Source organism: Heliangelus exortis, chromosome 20, assembly GCF_036169615.1.
Source record: "Heliangelus exortis chromosome 20, bHelExo1.hap1, whole genome shotgun sequence".
In the NCBI taxonomy this organism is placed as follows: domain Eukaryota; kingdom Metazoa; phylum Chordata; class Aves; order Apodiformes; family Trochilidae; genus Heliangelus; species Heliangelus exortis.
In genome coordinates, this window is record NC_092441.1 from 11,373,862 (window position 1) to 11,399,216 (window position 25,355).

The 25,355-nt window shown below is 43.0% G+C and overlaps 2 long non-coding RNA genes across 4 annotated transcripts; one reads left to right on the forward strand and one right to left on the reverse strand.

Moving 5' to 3' along the window:
• Window positions 1-849: 849 nt before the first annotated feature.
• On the reverse strand, window positions 850-5,343 carry LOC139805590 (uncharacterized). 3 transcript variants are annotated; one of them, XR_011729893.1, is made up of 5 exons: window positions 4,689-5,343; window positions 3,127-3,195; window positions 2,249-2,436; window positions 1,830-1,916; window positions 850-1,450 (listed from the first exon to the last, which is right to left on the reverse strand). It is a non-coding gene; the product is annotated as an uncharacterized lncRNA (long non-coding RNA). The 3 variants fall into 3 exon arrangements; XR_011729891.1 differs by lacking the exon at window positions 3,127-3,195; XR_011729892.1 differs by lacking the exons at window positions 1,830-1,916; window positions 3,127-3,195.
• Window positions 5,344-5,374: 31 nt separating this feature from the next.
• On the forward strand, window positions 5,375-15,934 carry LOC139805591 (uncharacterized). Its single transcript, XR_011729894.1, has 3 exons — window positions 5,375-5,820; window positions 14,771-14,946; window positions 15,657-15,934. It is a non-coding gene; the product is annotated as an uncharacterized lncRNA (long non-coding RNA).
• The last annotated feature ends 9,421 nt before the right edge of the window (window positions 15,935-25,355 follow it).

The window sequence follows — 25,355 nt, forward strand, 5'->3', positions numbered from 1 at the left end:
ATCTCCTGTTTCTGCTCTCAGAACATCAGATGGGATTGTTTTGAATTAACAAAAAAACATGCAAGGAACATTTGCATTCCTCACAATAACTGATCCCACAGCAGGGAATAAAAGCTGCATCAGTCAGTAGGGCTTTGCAAAGAGCACACAAGAACTCATCAGGTATGGGACCATCAGAGGAGTAGGGCTCTTTGGATAAAGAAAAAGGCTTTTCCTTCTTTCCTCTGGCATATGCTTCCCTGGAGGCAGGGTGGGGACGGAAAAACACAAAAGTTAAACACGGCTACATGGAAAAAGTTAAAGACAGGCACACGGAAAAATTTTCCAATCTTTGGATTTTATCAAAGGAAGTAAGAGATGGAATTCTGCTCACCTCATGTTAGCCTTCTTAAATACAGGTATTTATATTTAACTACTTTTTTTGGTTGCTTTGGCACTCCAGTGCTTCCCCACGGTTTCTCTTGTTCACTTTTTGGTCAGTTCTGTTAGTTCCATACTTCTGCATTAAGATCTGGTATTGCATATTTCCCCATTCTTGTCAGCAGAGCTTCCTTTGTATTGGGATCTTTCACCTCCAGCATGAAACTCCTTGGAATTCCCGTGCTCTTTCTAACTCTGGGATCAGGCTCGACAGTTTGGCCCTGTTAAGGGAAGAAATGCAGACATATCTCATCTGAACCTCACACTTTAAATGACATCTCAATTATTACTATTTTAACCAGCAAAAGCCTTTAATCCCCTCCTTTTCCTAACCCAAGGCTTGCTCCAATCAAATCCTTTTTCCTTTAAATACCATAGCCAGGATGTTCCAAAGGCTTGAGCAGTGTTTGGAACTCAACAGACAAAGAATGGCTTAACTTCAGGTTTATTCAGGGAGAAATATCCCCTTAGCTCACCATCCACTTGGAGAAGAGACACAAATACACTTCTCCTCCAAAGCACAATTCAGAGGGAGAGACTGAACGTGCCAGCAGTTCCACAGCACAACACAGCACGACAACAGTTCCAGAAGGTCACATCTGCTCATATGCCACACAAACACACTCCTAGAAACCATCAGGTACACCGACACAGCTTACACACTCTGTGTTCAAACCAACAGACTGTGCCCTCCACTGCACCTACGCTGCCATTTATGGCACCCTCCAGCATTCCAAAACTGGATCCAGAACCAGAGTGACCAGAGAGCAAAAAATAGTCATGCAGTTGTCCCTGTTCCACAAACACTCCTCATTTAACTGTTGCAGACCCACTGAAATGTCCATAACTTACAGCCAACTGAATTACTCTGCCAACATTGGGTTTCTAACATAAAATTAACAAAATGTCTCCGAAATGGTGAACAGCTTCTGAAGGGCTTCCTTGTGTCTTGAAGCTGAGTAATACTGCAGGATTACACTGACGCTGATCAGGTACTCCCCTCCTGTCTTCCCAGCCTGGGAACAACCCTCTGTAGAATAGTATCCAAATAGAAACATTTTGTAAACTTAAACCAATGACTTCAAATTATTAAAAATCAAAGTTTTGTTCACATCTCTGGTTATCCAGCTACAGATCACAGCATAAGATTTAAAATAACAAAGCAAAGACTCTTGGGGTTTTTTTTAAGTATTTGACAAGAAATTCCATGTACCTCAATAAGCTGGGCCAGAGAAACAAGTGCAGAGGAGTCACTGATCTCTTCACAAAAAAATAATGAAAGGGTTTCTACATACCTGTTTTCAAGAAATAAAACCCCATCTGAATTAGAGCAAATACTATGGATGCGGTTTGGATAAATGCACTGTGGGAACTACCAGGGTCCCTGGGCCAGCTACACTCACGCTCACAGAGAGAGACGTTCATGTGCAGCAAGGAATTCAAACTGATCAGTGACAGCATCACTGATGTCAGATTCAGACTGAGTGGTTTCAGACCTACAGACAAGAAGTTTTCAAGTTGAAACATGACACACCACTCCATGACCAGCAGAGGCTGTATTCTTCACAGAACACAGAGACACACTTGATGAATTTCTACATTCAGATCTCCTAACAGCTTCTCAAGTGCTCAGACCCCACAACTCTGGGTTAATGTAATGCCTCACCCCATTCTAGTGAAGAAAATTCAGTTATACCTAAAATCAGGATGACAAAAAAAAACCATCCCACCCCTTAGTGATTTTTTTGTACTGGAAGGACTACTTTGAAATGCAGAGTTACACATCATATTCCACCCCAGGTGGAGGAATCAACATCTAGAGCATCACCAGTCAGGTATTTCCTTGTGTTCCTTATTTCTATTTTAGCAGCAGCAGGACAGAGTTTGCAAAGCTGTAGAAAAATGCTGCCCCTTTTCCCAGTGTCAGTTCCAAGTGGTGGTATCCTGAAGAAAGGCTGAACCTTTGGGAAATGGAAGCAGCATCCAAACCTGAAGTCACCCAGATCCAAACATGTCCTGCAGGCAGAAGGGAAGAAAAATGACAGAGCTTTTATCCACAAAGGCACTGGGGTCCAATCTTGTGCTAAATGTGTACACTGGGCTGTTGGCATTTTCACGTGCAGACAAACTATTCAACTGAACTGCTTCATCAGACAAAGCCCAAAGATCAAATGCAGAACTGCAGAATACCAACTTGGGGAGAAACAATTCTTTAACTGATAGCAATCTATTGAAGACATTTATGTACTCAGAGGGGCCCAAACAATTTCACCTCAGTTATACAGTTTCAGGAAGAAATGCCCAGGCATTTACAGACACACAAAGGAACTGTTTGGCTGTATAGAGATGTCCTCAAAATGTCTGGGATATGTTGGTTTGAGTCAAAAGTAAGAAACAGTACCAAGTATAACAGTAACAGATTCTCAGTGGGTTTTGGTAACATTTTCAAAAATTAGGAAAAAAAAAAACCAAAAAAACCCGTGCATTACACAGTTTTGCTATGCTGAATCAAATACGTTGTATTTACAACAAAGACTGTGTTTTATTGGAAAATACTTTAAGTTAATGTTTGGGAAATTAATACAAGGGTACATTGTTTGGATGTAAACGCAGGCTGCAATAGAAAGTGTAAAAGACTGTGATTTTACATACAGCTTTTGATGTTCCACTCACAGGCTCCCTTTGCCTTCCTCATGTTCCACTCACTGGCTCTGACTGGCTTCTAGAAGAACAAAAAAGGTGATCAGAACTCCAAATAAAGCACTTGTGTCCAACCTTAAGTAGTGAAAGCAGAGTATAAACTAGTTTTCTGATGCACAGAGTAAAACATGTTGAAGACAAAATTCAGACCCTAACCCCACCTTTTCTTCTCCAAGATGCTGCTGTCCCTGCTGTCCCCCAGCCTGTCACTGCCCGGTGTCCCATCACACCCCAGGCCTTCACTACCCAGTGCCGACCCCCAGCAGCCCCCTGGCTCTGCCATGGCTCCCTCAGCAGCCCTGGGCCCATCACTGCCCAATGTCCTTTCACTCTCCCAGACCCTCACCATCCCATGTCCCCCCTGTCACTCCCAGGCTGCCACCTCCCCATGTCCCCTCCTGTCAGCAACCAGCCATGGAAGAACAGCCTGGGGGAGATGCAGTGGGCTTGGTGGTCACAGGGCCAGTGAAGGGAGGGGATGGCTCAGGGTGTCTGAGTGTCTCTTGGTGCAAGAGGATATAGAAAGAAACATTCTTGGGAACAAGTCCCCAGTGATCACCTGGTTTTTCCTTTTTCCCTTCCAGGTGATGATGGGCAAGCCCCAGGCCCATGCAGCCATTCTCTGCACACAAGTCCCCTGGGGCTGGGTATCTGACACACGTCTAATAAAAGAACACAGCCCCAGAGATTTGATCTGTTCATCTTCAGCTGGGGGAAGGTGTGTGTGTGTGTGTGTGTGTGTGAGAGAGGAAGAGCTGCTCTCCCATTTCATTTTTGCACCTCAGCAAAAACATTGCATGATTTACACTCAAGAAATCAAAGGTAAGCGACGCAGATGGCTCCAACCACAAATTTCCACTGACTCCCTAGAAATATACAAGACCATACTATCAGTCACACTGCCCTCCCTACTGTAGAGGTGTCAGACCAGAAATGATGGTTTCAAGACAGAAAACACAACACAATCCAGCACAACAACAACAAAAAAACAACCTGAAGAAACCAGGTAAACAAACCAAGAGTCCCTAATCAAACCCTAAAAATGAAAACAAGCTTTCATCTTTGAAAAGAAAGCCCAGGGTGCTGGGGCCTGGCCCAGATGCTCATCACTGCTCTTCTGGGGCTCTGCCCAGCTCTTCATCCCTCCCTCTCTCTCGTTTGCCCATCATAAGTTTGGGCTTTCACTGGCTGTCTCCCTCTCAGCACTTCCCAATTCCTCCCTGCCTCTTCTCAGAGCCATTGCTGTTTCTCTCTCTCTCTCTCTCTCTGTCTCCACATCTTTCTCTCCCTCTCCTCTCCTGGCCTTATTGTCCCTCTCTCTCCTGCAGCCTCTCCCCTTTCCTGCCTCTCCCTCCCCTCTCCCTTCCTCTCCCCTCGCCCTTTCCCCTCTCTCCTGCTCCCTCTCCCACCCCTCTGTCACTCCCCTCTCCTGGGGCCTTTTCTGCCTCTCTCAGGCCCCTCGCCCGCTCTCTCTCCATCCCCCCTCTCTCCTCCTTTCCGCCCTTCTCCTCTCTCTCCCTCCCCCCCCTCTTTGCCCCCTTCCCCTCCATCTCTTTCCCGCTCCTCACCACTCTTTTTCCTGCCTTCTCTCCCTGCCCAGATCCCCTTCCTCCTGCTCCCCCTCCCAGCTGGGCCGGGGCCGGGGCAGCCCCGGGGCCGGGCGGGCTCAGGCAGCAGGAGAGGAGGAGCGCCCCGGGGCATGCTGGGAGCTGTAGTCCCGGGGCATGCTGGGAGCTGTAGTCCCGGGGCATGCAGGGGGCTGCCCGGCGGCCATCTTGGTTCCCGGGCCATGCTGGCAGCTGCCGCTTCCCCCCACTCCCCAGCCCGCAGCCGGGGAAAAACTCCGGGAGGGCGGCGGGGATGAGCCAGCAGCTCCCAAAAGCCCTCAAACTGAAGGAGGAAGCATGCAGAGGGGGGATGCAAGGGCAGGTACCCTGGGAGGAGTAGAGAGGTGGCTGGAGCAGCTGGGGAGCACGGCAGGAGAGCCACATCCATCCCAGGTAGAATCGAATCTAAAGCAGGGCCTGGGACAACCAAGGAGCCCCCACGGGGGGAGAAGAAGAGGTCTGTGATCATCTAAAGAACCTGCAGGTCCACAAGTTTATGGCACCTCACAGGGCCCACGCACGGGTCCTGAGGAGCTGGCAGACGCAGTTGCTGAGCCTCTGTCTGTCCTATTGGAGAGGTGATGGTGGTCTGGTGAGGTTCCCACTGACTGGAAAAAAGTGACATAGTTGGAGTGGAAGAGCTAAAGTTTGAGTTGGAGAAGTAAAGAAGGAGGGTCTGAGACCCTGAGGGATCTGAGAGGGGTCACTATTCCCTCCCATCTCCTGCCCACACCCTATAGAAAGTCAGGCAGCCCAGCAGCCCATCCCCCTTTCCTCCTGCTCCTTGCTGGGCTGCTGTTCCCCTCTGCTCCTTTCCCACCAGCTGCCACCTGCTCCTCAGAATCCACATCCATCTGGTGCTGGGAAGAGCCGTGGAGCTCCCTCCTGAGTCGGCCCTGCCACAGGGAGCCCTCAGGCACCCATTCCTGCCAGCATGGAGATGGGGTTGTGTGTCAGCTCAGGGAGCTGTTCCCAGGGGGGAGGAGATCAGCCCTGGCTGAGCCTTCCTGCAGTCCCTGGCTCTGAGGAGGAGTGGAGTGTCGCGGGAAGAAGCGGGGTTGCTGCCTGTCATTGTGGAGCAGGAGTTTTAGAGGTAAGAATACCTGTGGTGGTTGGTTGGTGGTTGGAGGTGGAGTGTGCTGGACTATTTTTTCCCTCCTCTGTCGCTATTTTCACAAGGAAAAGGCAGCCAGTAGCTTTGCCACGCACGCCTGGGGTGTTTCAGGTGTCCCAACATCCTGTAATTCTGAGAGGAAAATCTGCAGTAGGATAAGGTGCTCACTTTCTGGCCCCAGTGCCTGTGATAGAATATATGCTGGAATGTGTTCCGGATTTATTTTGGCCATGAATAGGGAAAAGACAACTGTGTTCTTGTTGAAATTATATGTAAAAATGTATTAAAAGATATGTCCTTGTTTCTATGTAAAATGTGGTTAAAGTGTCTTTTAAATTTTAGAGAGTTTTGAAGTGATTGGAGTCTGATTGGAGTCGCCCCGGAAGATGGGACAGAAAAAGAGTAAGCCCCAAAAATCCACAAAAATTCCACCAGTACCTCGGGATAGTCCGTTGGGATTTATGTTAGATAATTGGAAACTTTATCCCAATACAGAAAATAAAGATAGGGCAAAAATGATTTGTTATTGCGTGACAGTGTGGGGAGTGAAGGAGATATTTCAGAATGTCTCTTGGCCCATGTTTGGGTCCTCAGAGGATTGGGTAAAGCAGAAGCTAAATTTATGGGTAAACGGTAAAGCCCCTTTCAGTCAGGAAGAGAGTGATTATGCGAGTGTGTGGCTAACTAGACCAGGCAGTACGGAACCTGCTCTCTTGCTTCCTTTAAATGAGAAAAAGAAAGGGAAGAATAGGGAGGAAGAAGAGGCCTCATTAATTCCTCCCCCATATGTACCCCCTCTGGATAACCCCTCACCCCCTAATGCACTACCCCCCGTAGAAAACCATCCTGAATCTGTTAGTGAGGTACAAGGGCCCATAACCCGGAAACGGGCTCAGAAACAACAGCATAATTTGTACCCACTTAGGGAAATGCCTATTGGAGGTCCAGGTCCAAATCCCGTTATAGGTTTTGTATCAGTTCCTCTAAGTACGGGTGATGTGCGGGAATTTAAGAAAGAAATGGGGAATCTTTTAGAAGACCCCCTGGGAGTAGCAGAGAAATTAGATCAGTTTTTAGGACCCAGCATTTATACGTGGGGAGAGTTACAAGCTATATTGAATATTTTGTTTACCTCCGAAGAACGAAATATGATCAGACGGGCAGGGACGCGAATTTGGGATGCACAACATGTTCAAGGTCCTTTAGCGGATACTAAATGGCCATTACAGGATCCAAATTGGAACCATCAACAACAGGACCATCGGGTTAATATGCAGGACTTAAGGGGAATTATAATACAGGGAATTCGGGAGGCAGTGCCTAGGGGACAAAATATTAATAAGGCGTTCAACGAGAGACAGAGGAAGGATGAAACTCCTACTGAGTGGCTAGAACGCCTGAGGAAAAATTTGCAAATGTATTCTGGGTTAGACCCAGAAAATCAGTTGGGGCAGGCTTTGTTAAAAACACAGTTTGTGGCCAAATCATGGGATGATATCCGAAAGAAATTAGAAAAGATAGAGAACTGGCAAGACAGGGGTTTGGATGAGTTGCTGCGGGAAGCTCAGAAGGTATATGTTAGGAGGGACGAAGAAAATCATCGAAGACAAGTACGGATGATGGTAGCAGCAGTCAGGGAGACAGGGAGGCCCGGGAGGCCCGAAACGTTTTTCAAAACAGAACCGAGGGACCAGAGGAATGAAGGACGAACTCCCCGGATAGAAAGGAGAGAAAGTGTGTGTTTTTATTGTGGGGGTAAGGGGCATTTCCGACGGGAATGCAGGAAAAGATTGAAGGATGAAAGAATCTTTAAGGAAGATTAGGGGGGTCAGGGGCTCTATCTGCTGGGGACACGAAAACATCGAGAGCCCTTGATAAAACTTAAAATAGGTCCTCAGCAAGAGGAAGTTGCATTTTTGGTAGATACTGGAGCAGAACGATCAACTGTTCAGAAATTGCCTGGGGGTTGTAATGTCTCTAAAGAAACTGCCCAAGTGGTAGGGGCTAAAGGGGAGCCCTTTGAGGTTCCAATAGTTAAATATGTTCTGATAGAGGCTAATGGTAAAATTAAAATAGGGAGCTTTCTGTTAGTTCCGGAAGCAGATTTTAATTTATTGGGAAGGGATTTGATTATAGAGCTAGGTATTAATATAGAGATAGTGAATAAAGAAATACAGATAAAGCTTTGTCCTTTAAGGTTGGCAGATGAGGCAAAAATCAATCCGGAAGTATGGTATACCCCCGATAGTATAGGAAAGCTTGATATAATTCCTTTTATGGTTACCATTAAAGAACCTGAGGTGCCAGTAAGAATTAAACAATATCCTATTTCCCCTGAAGGGAGAGCGGGGTTAAAGCCAGAGATAGACAGGTTATTGGATAAAGGACTTTTGGAACCTTGTATGTCCCCTTTTAATACTCCCATTCTGCCCGTAAAGAAGGCGGACGGGTCATATCGGTTGGTCCATGATTTAAGGGAAATAAATAAAAGAACAGTAGCCCGCTTCCCAGTGGTAGCAAATCCCTATACTTTGCTGAGCCGGCTGGGACCTGAGAAGCAGTATTACAGTGTTATAGATCTCAAAGATGCGTTTTGGACATGTCCTTTAGATGAAAGATGTAGAGATTATTTTGCTTTTGAATGGGAGGATCCAGTTACACATAGAAGACAACAATTGAGGTGGACTGTTCTTCCCCAGGGGTTTACAGAATCCCCAAACTTATTTGGTCAAGCTCTAGAGCAAATTTTACAAGAATATCAAACGATGGAGACAGTAGTTCTCATTCAGTATGTAGATGATTTACTTTTGGCTGGGGAAACTGAGGATGAGGTCCGTACTGAAAGTATCAAGTTGTTGAATTTCTTGAGTGCAAAAGGGTTGAAAGTGTCAAAGGCAAAATTACAGTTTGTTGAGGAGGAAGTAAAATATTTGGGGCATTATTTAAAGAAGGGAGAAAAGAAGATAGATCCTGAAAGAGTACAAGGTATTCTTTCTATGCCACCCCCCAGAAGCAAAAGGCAAGTTAGACAGCTTTTAGGTTTAGTCGGATATTGTAGACAATGGATTGAGAATTATAGTGCCAAGGTTAAGTTTTTATATGAAAAATTAGGACAGGATGGACTATTAAAATGGAGTGAAAGTGATGAGAAAAATTTAAGGGGGTTACAACATGATTTGATAAATGCCCCTGTTCTTAACTTACCAGATTTAAAACAACCATTTTATCTGTTTGTAAATACAGAAGCAGGTACTGCTTATGGTGTATTAACCCAAGATTGGGCAGGGAAGAAGAAACCTGTAGGATATTTGTCTAAATTATTAGATCCTGTCAGCAAAGGATGGCCTACTTGTTTACAGGCAATTGTGGCGTGTGCCTTGCTTGTGGAAGAAGCCAATAAAATCACTCTCAATGGGGAACTTAAAGTACTTTCCCCTCATAACATCAGAGGAATTTTGCAACAGAAAGCTGACAAGTGGATTACAGATGCTAGACTCTTAAAATATGAAGGAATTTTGTTAGATTCTCCAAAGTTATCCTTAGAGGTTACGAATTTACAAAATTTAGCAGAATTTTTATATGGAGTACCTGAGGATGTTAGTAAGATGCATGATTGTTTGGTGACCATCGAGGAACAGACAAAGATTAGACCAGATTTAGAGGAAGAGGAATTGGACGAAGGGGATAAATTGTTCGTAGATGGCTCTTCTCGTGTTATAAACGGAAAAAGAGTGTCAGGGTATGCTATTATTGGAGGAGAGGAATTAATAGTTATTGAGTCAGGACCCCTGCACCATTCCTGGTCGGCGCAGGCGTGTGAACTCTATGCTGTATTACGAGCCCTACAGCTTTTGCGTAACAAGATTGGCACTATTTATACTGACTCTAAGTATGCTTATGGAGTAGTCCATACCTTTGGTAAAATATGGGAGGAGAGAGGATTAATAAACTCACAAGGAAAGAATTTAATACATCGAGAATTGATTAAAGATGTCTTACGGGCTTTAAGAGGTCCAGAGAAAATTGCGATTGTACATTTGAAAGGTCATCAAAGGGGGCTGGATTTTAAAAGTAGAGGGAATAATGCAGCAGATCAAGAAGCCAAAAGAGCCGCGTCCCTTCCAGTACAAGTACCAAGGATGAGTCCCAGAGCAAAACCTCTGTCACCTTCAGAGCATACGTGGAAACTTTACAGCTTCACTATTGCAGAGAAACAAAAGATGGAAGCAATGGGACTACGAGAAAATTCCCAAGGGAAATGGACTCTCCCAGACGATAATAGAACTGTTGTGCCAAAATCTGTAGCCATTGAAATTATGAGAAGGATCCATAGTGTAACTCATTGGGGAGCACGGGGACTGGTGGATCAGTTTGCTACTAAATATATGTGTATAGGGGCAGATGATTTGGCAAAACAGGTAGTAAAAGGATGTGCTATCTGTTTACAAGTGAATAGTCGCCACCTTAGACAACCCCCGCAAGGAGGCCGACCGGCAGCACGCAGACCATTCGCAAACATCCAAATTGATTTTACAGAATTACCTAAGGTTGGGAGATACCGGTACCTATTAGTAATGGTAGATCATTTGACCCATTATGTGGAGGCTTTCCCTACAGCAAGAGGTACAGCACGAGTGGTGATTAAAATTCTTTTAGAACAAATTATCCCACGATATGGAGTGGTAGAAACAATTGATTCGGATAGAGGTCCCCACTTTGTATCCAGAATTTTAACTGATCTTACTAAAGCAATGGGAATACAGTGGGATCATCATACTCCTTGGCATCCGCAGAGTTCTGGTAGAGTGGAAAGAATGAATAGAGAGATTAAGAAACAATTAACAAAGCTTATGTTAGAGACTCGTATGTCATGGATACAATGTTTGCCCCTAGCATTACTAAACATTAGAACACAACCTCGTACTGATATGGGAATATCACCGTTTGAAATGCTGTATGGAATGCCCTATAATATGGGAGAACCACAAGATCATCCTATGATTACAGATAGAAATATGAATGTATATTTGACAACATTAATGAAATATAGGGAAGAGTTATGGAAAAGGGGAATTTTAGCCCAGAGACCACCATTAGACCTAAAATTGCATCATGTAAAACCAGGTGATTGGGTTTTGATCAGGGCATGGAAAGAGACAACATTAAGACCACAATGGGAAGGTCCTTACCTTGTGTTGTTAACTACTGAGACTGCAGTTAGAACAGCTGAAAAGGGATGGACACATGCTAGTAGAATCAAAGGACCAGTGGAGGAACCAGGACCAGAGTGGCAGATAGATGGAAATCCGGGAGAATTAAAATTCAAATTACAACGACGAAGGTATAGATGGAAATAAATAACAGAAGGAGGATGAATGCTTGAGCTTTGAAATAAAGAACTATTGCCTGCATGTACTAACCCTATTAACAATTATGGCACTTTGATTTCCTAGAGGACTCCTGAAGAATATCCTTGCTGTCGAGAAGAATTTTCTTTCCTCGTAGCTCGACGCAACCGAGTTGACGAGTAAGACAGAAGGATAATATGTGTGGAGACAAGAACTCTTACAGCGGAAGCAGTGCGTAACCGGTAGGGAGGTAGAGTGCATGGGAATACTTATCTCAAGATCGCCCCTTCTGATTTTATTGTGATTGGCATATAATACGAACCAAAATTTATTTCCCTGTTTCTCTTTCTGCTCACTCTGCTCACTGTGTTCTATTATAGGTATGTTTGCTGTGACTCTGGAGGAGAAAATGCCATTTAAAGAAATATAATTCGGATGTTGAAACATTGTAAAGAATGTGGGCTAGGAACTGGTGATTGAGCAGACTGTGAAATTGTTATTCCAATGTTTGAAACAATGACATTTCGGTTTACCCTGTTATGTTATACTTGTTTTAAACCCCTAACCGCCTTAACCTTACTTTATTTCGTCATGATAGGAGTAGCAAAGGCTGACATACACATGCCTCACCAACCATTTAAGTGGTCCTTGATACGATGGGAAGATCAGAAAGTACTTCAAACAAAGATTACTCCTGGTGGTCCTAGCTTTACTAGTTATCTATGTGATATTGTGCAAACACAGCCTTGCTTGAATTTATTAGGTTTCTATTTTTGTCCCAGCTCAAATCCAGGCAAAGGATATTGCAATTATCCTGGACACTATTATTGTGCTTACTGGGGTTGTGAAACCGTTGCTTCGGATTGGCGGGTGGATAATCCAGATAGATTTTTAAGGGTAGGATGGGGTCCCCATGGCTGTCACCCTCCAGAGCGTTCTGGAGGGAGTATTGTTAAAGGAGGAAGCTGCCAATGGATTTATATTAACGTCACCCAACCAGAAGATTTGGGATGGATAGTGGGAAAGACTTGGGGAGCTAGGTTGTGGGAACCGGGTACCGATAGGGGTGGTCATTTTCTCATAAAAAAGGAATCTGTTTCAAAAGGGCCGGAACTTATAGGCCCTAATCCAGGATTAGGGGACCCTAATCCTGAGGTCAAGGTGGACAATCGCTCACTAAAAACACTGGGAAGGAGATCAGGCATTTCCCAAACAAATAATGAAACGGCAGATGAAATTGATAAGCGTTCCAGCTATGGTTCCCTTTGGAGAATTATGCAAGCCAGCTACAATTTACTAAACAAAACCAATCCTACGTTAGCAAAGGATTGCTGGTTGTGCTACAATATTCGACCTCCTTTTTATGAAGCTCTTGGGGTGACAGCTAAAGGGAAAAGGATAAATGGAACAAATCCAGGAGAATGTCTTTGGAAAATCAATAGGGAAAATATTCAGGGGATAACTCTCTCTCAAGTAACGGGACAGGGACGATGTATCGGCACAGTACCTAAGAACAAGGAGCACCTGTGCAATCATACTACATTGAATCCAGGACATAAGCAACAAGCAGATTGGCTGCTTCCAGCACCTAATACTCGATGGGTATGTCACAGTATAGGACTTACCCCCTGTTTGTCATTAAAAATTTTTAACTATACCCATGATTATTGCATTCAGGTTGCTATTATACCAAAAATCACTTATCATCCAAAGGAATATATTTTGGAAAAGCACATGACCCCAGAACACCATCTTGAGAAAAGAGAGCCAGTTACCGCCCTTACTATAGCAACACTTTTAACTATAGGAGGGGTGGGTGCCGGAACAGGAATTGCCTCATTGATTAATCAACAAAAAGAATTTAGAGCATTGCGAATCTCTGTAGACGAAGATATAGGTAAAATAGAACAAGCGATTGATGGATTGGTAAAATCTGTCAGATCATTATCGGAAGTTGTATTACAGAATCGTAGGGGTCTGGATTTATTACTATTACAACAGGGGGGTCTTTGTGTAGCATTAAAGGAGGAATGTTGCTCCTACGCAGATCACACTGGAGCAGCAATTGACACTATGAGTGAATTGCGAAAGAGATTGGACCAACGCAGGAGGGAAAGGGAGTCACACCAAAGTTGGTATGAAAGCTGGTTTAATCAGTCTCCATGGCTTACCACTCTGTTGTCTACTATTGCAGGACCATTACTTTTGTTATTGTTTACACTTACCTTTGGGCCTTGTATATTTAACAAACTAATTGTTATGGTTAAAAATAGGTTAGAAGCAGCACATCTGATGCTTATTAGAACTAAATATTACCAGGTACCTGATGAGGAACAGGCTGAAGTGATGGAATTAGCTGAAAGAGAGTTGCAAAGATACGATCAAAATAAATCAGGATAAGAGAAAGGGGGGATTGTGATAGAATATATGCTGGAATGTGTTCCTGATTTATTTTGGCCATGAATAGGGAAAAGACAACTGTGTTCTTGTTGAAATTATATGTAAAAATGTATTAAAAGATATGTCCTTGTTTCTATGTAAAACGTGGTTAAAGTGTCTTTTAAATTTTAGAGAGTTTTGAAGTGTTAAGAAACTTTTAGCATGTGAGAGAAGATGCCTGAGGAAGACAGGAGAGCTTCAACCTAGCAACAAGTCACGCATGCGCAGAGAACTTCGGAGAAAACTCGAGAAGGACAAGGAAGACAGAGTATATAAGGCAAAGGGGTGGACTTTGGTGGGGTGGACAGGAGGAAGAGCGGGACTTCCCTGTCGTCCAGCGCTGGGTATCTTGCCTAATCCTTGTTATATTGTAATTAATAAAAGTCATTAATTCGGTTACATTTGCTTGGAGAGCCTCAAATTTATTTCAGTGCCTGTTACAAGGGACCAAAATTCTCACTTTTGTTACTGGAAGAAAGACATTGTTTAATATCAAACCTAGTTTATTCCAAATCTGGTATCCCCACGCAGTCCTGTTTGTAGGCAACTTGGGGGTCTAGTTTCTTTCAGCTGCCTGTTCAGTGCATTTCTGATTCTGATTCAGCTGTGAAAACCACCACCAACAAAAAAATCTCTTCAGTGAATTTACTCTTGATGTATTTCCAGCTCCTATCAAGCAGTGAAGTGAAACGTCTCAGTGGCCCATTTGGTAATTGTTTTGCTTTTTTTGCTGAATGTCAACATTGTCACTGATGCCTGTCCCTCATTTCTATCATTTCTCACAGAAAACGTTGTCTAATAGCTTTTCAGTTGTCCCAGCCCCTCCACTATTGCTTCTTCATGCCCTGTAGTCTGCCAGCTTAAACAGTCTGTGTCTAACGACACAACCTTGGATCCTCTCTGTACCTTCAGCACAGGCTGGGAGGGATCCTGGTGGGCACCAAGTTGATCATGAACCAGCAATGTGTCCTAGGTTCAAACAAGAAATACGGTCTCCTGGGCTGAGAGATACTGGGCTTTCCACTTTAAAATTCCACCCCAATATTCCATCTCTTACTTCTTTTGATAAAATCCAAAGCTTGGAAAATTGTTCCTTGTGCCCATCTTTAACTTTTTTCTTTTTCCTTCCCCACTGCCTACAGGGAACCATATGCCAGAGGAAAGAAGGAAAAGCATTTCTATTTATCCAAAGAGCCATCCTCCTCCTCTGATGATGATGATGATCCCATACCTGATGAGTTCTTGTGTCCTATTTTCAAAGCCCTACTGACTGACGCAGCTTTTATTCCCTGCTGTGGGAACAGTTATTGTGAGGAATGTAAGTGTTCCTTGCATTTTTGTTTATTCAGAACAATCACATCTGATCTTTTGGGAGCAGAAACAGGAGATAACAAAGTTGCTTTGTTTCCAGTTCTCTTTCATCCTGAAGTCTATCCTGAAGGATGCTTCTTACAGAAAGGGGAAAAGAAGCAGAAAGCTCTTTTCCCTTTTTCTGTGTCTGGTTAAATGCCCTTTGCACACAGAAGGAGGAGTATGAGCAGAGTGTGTAATTGTGCAGGTGCTGACAGTCTTAGATATCAAACTGTTTTGTCCACAGCCCTTTCTCTTCTATCAGACTACTCTGGTGATTTACTGCTGACTCGAAAAAACCAAAACCACCACTATTTGAATATTTAAATAGTTAAATATTTAATCCTTCAGAACTCAGAATGTTTTCCTGATCACTGTTTTATTCCCTTGAGGTTTGTGACTTCAACTCTAATGGACAGTGGGAAAAAGACTAGATAAAAGATCAAGGCACAGCCTAACCCCACCTTCAGATGTTACAACAGTGAAATACCAAGACTGTGTGGTTATTTGGTACATACTAGAAATTTTTTTTTACACTATTGAACATTTTTATCCTCATGCTCTCCACCCAAGATCTTACTCACCCTTTAACCATATGTGTATTTTTTGGAGTGATTAGAACTCCAAAATTTCCCTCCTTTCTTTAAAAACCATTTTGATAATTCTAATTCCACACAGGTATTAGAAGAGCATTACTAGAGTCTGAGGAACATACCTGCCCAGCCTGTTAGCAGAGGTTTCTCCTGGTGCTCCAGTCCAACAAGTGCTTACCCCAGGTAACATGATGGCTTTTACATAAACTGTTTGTGAGAAAAGTCTCTCTGTAAAAAGCTGAAAGGGAAGAGTTTACATCTCCTTACACAAGGCTACATTGAATAAGGCCAAAACAAATGATTGGAAAAGTCAGTGCTGTTGATTTATGACAATTCTAAGTTTTTTCAGTTTAGTCATCTCAAATTGCCAATTTGCTTTCTCTCAGCTGGAGAGAATGGTGTCTTAGTTTTATCTATTTCTCTATTTCTAGCTCCATGGAGCCCAGCTGGTCAGCGATGTAGAGGGTGTCACCCCCTCCTGTCCTTCCTAAAGAGTTGATATTCCTCCATCCTCAGGCTCCAGTCTGAAGGATTAAATATTTAATTATTTAAATATTCAAATAGTGGTGGTTTTGGTTTTTTCGAGTCAGCAGTAAATCACCAGAGTAGTCTGATAGAAGAGAAAGGGCTGTGGACAAAACAGTTTGATATCTAAGACTGTCAGCACCTGCACAATTACACACTCTGCTCATACTCCTCCTTCTGTGTGCAAAGGGCATTTAACCAGACACAGAAAAAGGGAAAAGAGCTTTCTGCTTCTTTTCCCCTTTCTGTAAGAAGCATCCTTCAGGATAGACTTCAGGATGAAAGAGAACTGGAAACAAAGCAACTTTGTTATCCCCTGTTTCTGCTCCCAAAAGATCAAATGTGATTGTTTTGAAATAAAAACATGCAAGGAACACTTACATTCCTCACAATAACTGTTCCCACAGCAGGGAATAAAAGCTGCGTCAGTCAGTAGGGCTTTGAAAATAGGACACAAGAACTCATCAGGTATGGGATCATCATCATCATCAGAGGAGGAGGAGGGCTTTTCCTTCTTTCCTCTGGCATATGCTTCCCTGGAGGCAGGGTGGGGAAGGAAAACCACAAAAGTTAAAGACAGGTACACGGAAAAATTTTCCAAGCTTTGGATTTCATTAAAGGAAGTAAGAGATGGAATTCTGCTCACCTCATGTAAGCCTTCTTAAATACAGGTATTTATATTTAACTACTTTTTTTGGTTGCTTTGGCACTCCAATGCTTCCCCACGGTTTCTCTTGTTCACTTTTTGGTCAGTTCAGTTAGTTCCATACTTCTGCATTAAGATCTGGTATTGCATATTTCCCCATTCTTGTCAGCAGAGCTTCCTTTGTATTGGGATCTTTTACCTCCAGCATGAAACTCCTTGGAATTCCCGTGCTCTTTCTAACTCTGGGATCAGGCTCGACAGTTTGGCCCTGTTAAGGGAAGAAATGCAGACACATCTCATCTGAACCTCACACTTTAAATGACATCTCAATTATTACTATTTTAACCAGCAAAAGCCTTTAATCCCCTCCTTTTCCTAACCCAAGGCTTGCTCCAATCAAATCCTTTTTCCTTTAAATACCATAGCCAGGATGTTCCAAAGGCTTGAGCAGTGTTTGGAACTCAACAGACAAAGAATGGCTTAACTTCAGGTTTATTCAGGGAGAAATATCCCCTTAGCTCACCATCCACTTGGAGAAGAGACACAAATACACTTCTCCTCCAAAGCACAATTCAGAGGGAGAGACTGAACGTGCCAGCAGTTCCACAGCACAACACAGCACGACAACAGTTCCAGAAGGTCACATCTGCTCATATGCCACACAAACACACTCCTAGAAACCATCAGGTACACCGACACAGCTTACACACTCTGTGTTCAAACCAACAGACTGTGCCCTCCACTGCACCTACGCTGCCATTTATGGCACCCTCCAGCATTCCAAAACTGGATCCAGAACCAGAGTGACCAGAGAGCAAAAAATAGTCATGCAGTTGTCCCTGTTCCACAAACACTCCTCATTTAACTGTTGCAGACCCACTGAAATGTCCATAACTTACAGCCAACTGAATTACTCTGCCAACATTGGGTTTTTAGGTAACATTTTAAGTAACATTTCTCTGTCGTCCGGCAGTGTCCATTTTCCCTGCTCAAATTTAGCTCCAATCTTTTCAAGTTTTTCCATTTCCTCGGGAGTGAATTTCTTTATTTCTTCCTCTTTATTGTTTACCAAATCCTTCTTATTCTGTAAAATATTACTTTGAACACTCCATTTTCTCAAAGCTGCTTCTCGAGCTTCTTTGTCTGCCAATTTGTTTCCTCTAACATGGTGTCCTAATCCTTTTTGATGTCCTCTAATATGTACTATTGCAATCTCTTTTGGTTCTCTTACTGCCTTTAAAATTTTAATTATTAGTTCTTGATGCACTAAATCATTTCCTTGAGTATTTGTGAGGCCTCTTTCCTCCCAGATTCTTCCAAACGTATGGACTATGCCGTATGCATATTTAGAATCTGTGAATATTGTTCCTTCCTTCCCTTTTAATAACTCAAGAGCTCTATAGAGGGCATACAGTTCACATGCCTGTGCGGACCACGGTGGACTCAGAGGTCCGGATTCTATCACTTTCAGATCTTTATTAATGATTGCATATCCTGATTTTCTTTTCCCTTCATTTACTCGAGAGGATCCATCTATAAATAGTTTCTCGCCCTCCCTTAATTCTGTGTCAGTTAGATCTGGTCTCACTTTAGTCTGCGTTTCTATTACATCCAAACAGCTGTGTTGCAATTCTCCTTCAGGTTCACCAAACAAAAATTGTGCCGGGCTCTGCGCTGAAGTTCTTTTAAGTTCCAAACTAGGAGAATCTATCAGTATGGTTTCGTATTTAAGAAGCCGGCTATCTGTCAGCCATTTTTCTGCCTTCTGCTGTAGGACACCCCTAACATTAGGGGGGGGGGGGGGTATACTTTCAGTGGTGAACTAAAGGTAATTTTTCGTGCTTCTTCTATAAGCAATGCAGTGGCCACCAAAGCCTGTAAACAGGCTGGCCACCCCCTACTTACGGGGTCTAATAATTTTGAACAGTATCTCACAGGCTTTTTTATTCCTGCCCAATCTTGAGTAAGCACACCATAAGCTGTCTGATTGGATACGTTGACAAATAAGAAAAAATGTTTTTTCCAGGTTGGGGAGGCTCAATACTGGAGCTTGTACTAATGTTCTTTTTATTTCCTCTAATTTCTGATCATCTTCTCCTGACCATCTGATTTCATTATTTGTCAACTTCTCATATAAAAATTTCACCTTTTCACTATAACTCTCAATCCATGGTCTGCAATATCCCAATAATTGTCTAACTTCCTTTTTGGTTGTTGGGGGTCTCAGAGCAAGTATTCCTGATACCCTATCGGGATCCAGTTTCTTCTGACCTTTGCTTAGCCAATGTCCTAAATACTTTACCTCCTGCTCCACAAATTGCAATTTTGACTTTGACACTTTTAGTCCCTTTTTCCCCAGGAAGTTTAATAATCGGATAGTAACTTCCCGAGTTTCTCTTTCAGTTTCCCCGGCTATCAATAAATCATCCACATATTGTAACAATTTCACATTCAAAATCTTGCAACAGCTTCTCCAAAGCCTGCCCAAATAAATTAGGTGACTCTGTAAATCCCTGCGGTAACACAGCCCACCTTAACTGCTGCCTTCTCCCTGTCGATGGATCCTCCCACTCAAAAGCAAAATAATCTCTAGACTTGTCGTGTAAGGGACAAGCCCAAAAGGCATCTTTTAAATCTATTACGCGATACCAAATATATTCGGGAGAAATGTGGCTTAATAAAGTATAAGGATTTGCCACCACTGGAAATTTGGTGTTGACCCTCTGCTTTACTGCCCTTAAATCCTGCACCATCCGGTATGTTCCATCAGATTTCTTTACAGGCAGTGTTGGTGTATGATGCGGGGACATGCAAGGTTCCAAAGCCCCTTGTTCTAAATCCTTGTTTAATCCTTTTCTTCCTTCCATTGAAATAGGATATTGTTTGATCCTGATTGGATGATGTGGATCAGTTATCTGAACTTCTATTGGATCCATATTTATTTTTCCAATTTCTCCTTCTTTATACCGTATGGATGGATCCATTGACTCCTCATCTGCTTCAGTCAAGGTACATAAATTAATGTTCAATTTTTCTCCATCACTTTGAATATTTACTTTCAATTTTAAGATCAAGCCTCTCCCAAGTAGGTTATACTCTGCTTCTGGGAGCAAAAGCAAATTATGCAAGCAAATTGTATTCTCTGTTTCTATTTCCACATCTTCCAGGATTGGCACTTTAGAAGGTTCTCCTTTTGCTCCAATAACTGACATATAATTCTTTCCTCTCTTTATTCCTTCAGGTAGTTTCTGTATAGTAGCTTTTTCAGCTCCAGTATCTACAAGGAATAAAAATTCCTTTTTATGGGGACCTATTAATAATTTTATCAAGGGCTCTGTAGATGTTCCGGTCCCCAATAAATACAGTCTCTAGCTATGTTACAGACATGTAAAGTAAAAAGGTAGCAGAGAACATATGTGAAAGGTTGCATTGTATCAACTTAATAGGAATAACTGCATTTACAAAGCAATCTTCTCAACTGGAACATGGAACTGGAGCTGAGCTCTGGCGCTCAAAACTGAGCCATGCCAGACACGCAGCAAAGGACATGAGCACAGTGCTCGTGCCCAAGTGATTCCTGGAGCAGTCTTTCTACTTCCAAGGCCCTTTATGCACTCTGAAAAGCAGGCTATGGTTTTTGCTTCAGAAATGTGGGGTTTTTTTTCTATTCCATTCCATAAAGCAGGTGTGCAGAAAATGAAAAAGTGTAAAGAGGAGCAGATGTGTCAGCAGCAAGAAATGAGTCAGAGACTGATGAAAAACTCAAAGCCCAAATCCAGATCATTTTATTTAGAGAAAGTACAAAAAAAAGGGGAGGAAAGTAGGAAGTAAAGGGGGAGGGGAAGGACAGGGGGAGAGACAGGAGCAGGGACTGGGGGAGGGACTGGGGGAGGGACTGGGGGAGGGAAAGGGGTTGGGAAAGGGGGAGGGAAAGGGGGAGGGAAAGGGGGAGGGAAAGGGGGAGGACAGGAGAGGAGGGAAAGGAGGAGGGGGAGAGGATGGAAAGGGGGAAGGGAAGGGAAAGAGGAGGATGGGGAAGGGGGACTACGCATCAAAAAAAACACCAGGGAAGGGCAACAGGGCTGTCATCCATCCAACAGACTAAGAACATTTATTCAGACTGACAGAAACATATTTTTATGTCTTCTGATCCATCACAAGATACGGAATAAGCTCCCAAAGATGTAGTTTAAAGTTCATCAGTGTCTGGGGAGAAAAGAGACAAGATTCCTGACGTTACTTTTACAGGAGAGAGGGGCAAAGAGGTCGCTGTCAGAACATTACGGCTATGAAGCCAGAGCTGAACACTCTGTGATTAAAAGCAGACAGCAACAGAAGGAAATTGGCTCAGGGGCTTCCTGCTTTGAAACAGCACCAGTCACTCCAAAGCTGTGACTCTGGAGTAATCATCACAAAATAAGTGCACTTCCTCCTGGGACATCAGGCCTCACATCACAGAACATGTTTGATGCCATGGATGACAAACATTCAACTCCCCTGACAGTTGCCTGAACACTACTGAGTGGTCTTTCCCTAAAGAAAGGATAACTTTTGTCACTGATTAGCCTCTTCTTGCCTATTCAAATAAGACTGCAACAGAGGAGCTACAAACACAAGCAATGAGCAAGGGAAAGCAAAGACCAAGAACTGACAGCAGAGGGTGTGTGTTATGGGTCAGTGCTGAAGGCAATCACTGGACACGGGAGGAGAAGTGATGGCTGAAGTCTGAAACTCTGTGTAGGGCTCCTTTTATGCTTGTGATTGAGGATAAACTCCAGTGAAAGGTGACTTCAGAATAAGCCAAGTTTATCTGTGTGGAGGAAATGGGTAAGATTCCTTTCTGCTTGGTTTGGGGTTTTTTTTCAGGCAGCTGCTTAAAGCTCTACAAAGCATTTTATAATAAGAAAATTTCCATGTTCAAGTAAGTGTAAAGATAGCGGAAAAAACCCCTGTGCTTAGCACAGGAACTAAACAGCTTTCAAGATGTTGTTTTCAAGAGGTAGGAGCAGTCATCTTTTTACTTACTCTAACATGACACATTACCATGTCCAGCTTCTTCAGAGACAAATTCATCCAGTTCCCGCCTGTACTAGAATTATTCAGAAAACACACCATTAACATTGTGCAATATTAAACTTCTAAAACCTTCTTCCAATCCACACAAAACCAGGCAAAAACTTCAAGGGCCAAAGAAGTGAGGCCATAAACCAGCAGAGTGGAGGGAAGGGCCCCCTCTGCAGGACTAAAGGGAGAGCAGTGACCAAATTCACAGCTCCTCCAGGAGAACTCCATAAAAACCCAAATGCCTCCTACACACAGTGGATCTTCTACATTGAAGCATCAAATGAGATTTGTGGCAGATTTATTTACTATAGTCATACACCCTAGGTAAGAAAATTTCATTTAAAGCTTAGCTGGGAACATCCTATGGCATCATCTTTGGTTTCTGGGCATTCTTGGAAAACAGCCCTCAAAACCCAAACTTTTCACCCCTAGCACACCTAGATGTTGTGTTGGGATGAGGAGGAGTTACACCATGAGTAATCCCTGCAAATGAGTTGTAAGTTTAGGCTAAAAAGCACAACCTTGCATACAGATGCTCTTCAGCAGTAGCTGAGGATGGGATTTCAAAATGTTTACCTTGGCTGCAGAAGAGGAAATCCTGTTCATCAATGGTTCTGCTCCTCTGGGTGAACTGGGGATGCTTCCTACTGGACTTCTGTTCAGAACCAGACTGGTGCCAGAATCTCCCAGGTGAGTTGAATGGTGAACTGGATTTGCAGCCACTGATGGGAAGTGTGTTCTTCCACCTTCCACGAAGCTTTCTGTAGGCTTTTCCTATTATTTTTTTCCATCAGTTCTGAAACATTCAGACACAAAGAATTATCTCTGGCAGGAACAGATGAGGAATGACCAAACCCATTTGACCTGAGGGGTTTTGGGGAGCCTGTATCATAGCAGCCAAACCTGCAAGAGTTACCAAGACTTGGGATTGTTCAGCACCAAAGCTTCAAAGCAATCTGTGAATGGAGTTTGCTCTGGAATTTTGGGACAACTTCATCTACCTTGGATTTAGCCTCTCCCAATTCCTTTTCCAAGCCAGGTTGGCTTCCTCCAGGTTCCTGCAGCGCCTCGTAGCAACTTCCAGTGAAGCTTCTGCCACAGACAGCTTTCTAACGTCACCTCTCTGGCATTAAATGAAACGGTTAGATGAGCATGAAAAAAAAGTTATAAGGACATGAATTCTGTCTTTAACTTATTTGATTATACAGTTACAACTGTCTTGAATTCAAAAAGTAGGAAACTTTGGCCTGCCACCAGCAGTCAGCCCCTCCAAACTCATGGAGCAGCTCATGGAGATTTCTGTTTTCTAATACACAAAAAAATAATATATTATATAATATAGATAATATTATACTTTTTGAACAATACACCAGCATACACGGAATCATGTTATTTTTTTTAACCAAACCCAAAGCAACCTGTTTGATGCAAGAGCCACAGGTTGACTGCAGATACTACTCTGGTGACTAAAGGCGGGACTTTGTATGAGATGGTTCTTGGGTCTCTTTCTGCATTCTACAAAGAACTAAATTAATACATTAAATTAAATTAATAATTAAAATAAATTAAATTAAGACAAGACATTAAATTAATACCAAGTTAATTTTAGAGTAACAAATTTCATAAATCTGGACAGTCCCTCCTTTCCTCCAGCCACCCACCCAACTACCATCTCCCAAAGGAACCTGGTGTTCTGGCACTAGAAATACAAAGTGATTCACAGGGGAAAACCATTGACAGCACTCCTGGAGTTCTTCCCCCTCTTCCCTTTTAAAGAAACTGAAAAATGAAGAATAAGGTGGTTATATCTGACACATGCAGGTATTCACCTCACTCAAACACTCCAGGGTTGAGAGGAAGAAAGAAATGGAATTTTAAAGCACTGTGCACATCACTATTCACAGACAAACAGGGTCTAATTACTCAACAGGACTAGTTCCTGTTTTCCAGAAAATAAAAATTAACAAAATGGGTACAGCAACTTTTAAAACTTTGCTCTGCCTGGGACTGGTGGAATTTGCAGAAAAAAACTTTAACATTCTAGTCAGTCTTTTGACAAGTTAATTAGCCCAACACAGCCACACAGAAGAAATTTAAATATCACAATTCACAAGATATCACATCACAAGATAGAGAAGAGAAAGCTTAGTGGCTGAAATTGACTTTTTTGAGGAACAGGCAGGTCCCAAAAGACAGAATGCAGAAATGAACAGCAAAACACTGCTCAGAGCCTTCAACACTGCAAAAAGTGTGTCCTTTACCTCCCTTTTTTTACTTTTTCAGCCTCATAGTTTAAGACTTGTTCTCTTAAGACAGCACACTTGGCCTTTAATTCCTTGTTCATCTTTTCCAGCGTGGAAACTTGCTTTTCAGCAGAGTTTGTGGAAAATGTCATTAAAGCATCCCTGTGCAGCAGCTGACGGAATAAATGGCTTTCCCTCTGGAGCTGGGCCAATGCCTCCTGTGTGGACAGAATCACAGAACCACAGAATCATTAAGGCTGGAAAAAGCCTCTAGGATCCTCGAGTCCAGCTGGGAAACCAACACCACTAAACCATGTCCCTTAAGTGGGAATATAATGTGCTCCACTCTCCCCTGAGGTGTTACACAGCACTCCAGACCCCTCTGCCCAGCCCTGCCCCAGATATCCAACAGGATGCCTGCCCTATTCCCCTCAGAAGAAAATCTTTTCAAACACGTCTTAGCATGGCCCAACACACGTTTTGCAGATGCAGGGAAAGCATCAAAGGTCACCAAATTCCAAGGTTTTTTTGCATGAGCTTTCTCTTACAAAGAGGAAGACCAAGTATGTTTAATCACACACATCAGCCTTTTACAGACAAATCTTCTTTACTTCAAGATGTATTTTGTATGGGGGAAAAAAATGCATTTCACTGCATTGTTTGCAGGAACAATACAGTCCAGCTGGAAATAAAGCAGCAGAACAGGAAATACCCAGCATCGTGGAAACGATTTTTCCCCATCCTAAGAAAACGGTACCCAACTTCAGACAGCAACACCACCTTCCTCTGCATGACTCTGCCATCACCAGTAGTCACTTTCTGCTAATTTTCTTTACCTTATTGTATAATTTACTCTATAATGACTCTCTATTTACTCTATAATTTTATTTAGCAGTCCGGACTCTAATTCAAAATATTTGGCTTCACATACCTGCACCCCAGAGAGCTTCCTTTAGGCCTTTTTTCCTTTAGGCCTGGTGATGACACATGGAAAGTTCACCTCCAGGGAAAACCACAGGCTTCTTCCTTCTTCCAAGGACTTTTCCAGCAATGGAGGGCACAGTTACAGCTCAGTAGTGTGAGCAGTTTGACTTTTCTCCTTTCTTCTTCTACAGGGTGATGATGACTGCACCGTGGTGTTTTCATCAAAGCTGTTTCTCACTGGATCTTTTGGAAGACAGTGAAATTTTAGAGGTTCTCTTCTCTTTGTCAACAATCCTTGGATCTCTCAGGTGTCTTCCTCAAAGCAATCTTTGGTTTTCTTTGAGGAGCACCCTGGGGATTCTTCAGGGATTGCAGGATGCTC